Genomic DNA, 940 nt, shown 5'->3' with positions numbered 1-940 from the left:
AATCAGACCAGGGGTCCATCTAGTTCAGCATCCTGTCTCGCACAGTGGTCAATCAGTTCCTCTAGAGGGCCAACAACAGTGCATAAGAGGCTGAGTCCTTCCCCTGATGTTGATTTCAAGCACTGGTATTCAGAGATTTACTGCCTCTGGATGTGGAGGTTCCCTTTAGTCACCACGGTTAGTGACTATTGATGGAATTCTTTCTGGTCTCTGGTTGGCATCCCACAAAGCTTCATTGATAGGTTGGTAAAAAGCCTTATCCCCAAACTACAGGTCACTGAGCAAAACTCAAAAGCTTTTAATATTGCTATCCCCTGGATGTTTGTATATCATGCCTCTGCTATGGCTAGTGTATGTTCTGTGCAACATTGAAGACCCCCTCCCCAACTGCAAGATGATGCCAGATTTAATGGAACCTGACGACTTTGTGTGTGTGAGGGGGGGGGGGGTAATTTTGTATGGTGTATGGTACTTCCATCCCTACTCTTTTTCCTTCTGAAGAGGGTTGTGTCCCTGTGTGAAGAAATTCATTTTTTTTTCCCTGGGAGCTGGCAAGCAGCAAAGCCTCCACTTTGCATTTTAACAGGTTTTTTCCCCCTCTAGGCAGAAGTGGAAGTCTGCTCAGCTTGTACCTCAGCCTACCTTCATACAAATGCTAATGGGTCTAGACAAAGGAATGGTCGCTTCCCCTCCCCCCTCCCCTTTTCAGGCAGGGAATCGAGGTTTGGAGGAATAGAATTCTAAAGCATCTTCAGGAAAGGGATTCCTGGAGATCTACAGGAAGCACCTCTTTGACCTGGGCAGGGGGTGGAATATAGGGACAGGTGGTAAAAACTCCTTGCCACAGGAGGGAGGTCTCTTTCCTTGGGATGCTGCATTCATGAGAACTCTTATCTGAGGGCTGCTAACAGTAAGCCATTTTGACCATATGCTTGCCTGG

The sequence above is a fragment of the Gekko japonicus genome, unplaced genomic scaffold (assembly GCF_001447785.1).
Source record: "Gekko japonicus isolate JY-2015 unplaced genomic scaffold, Gekko_japonicus_V1.1 scaffold1199, whole genome shotgun sequence".
NCBI classification, from domain to species: Eukaryota; Metazoa; Chordata; class Lepidosauria; order Squamata; family Gekkonidae; genus Gekko; species Gekko japonicus.
This window is presented reverse-complemented; position numbering follows the sequence as displayed.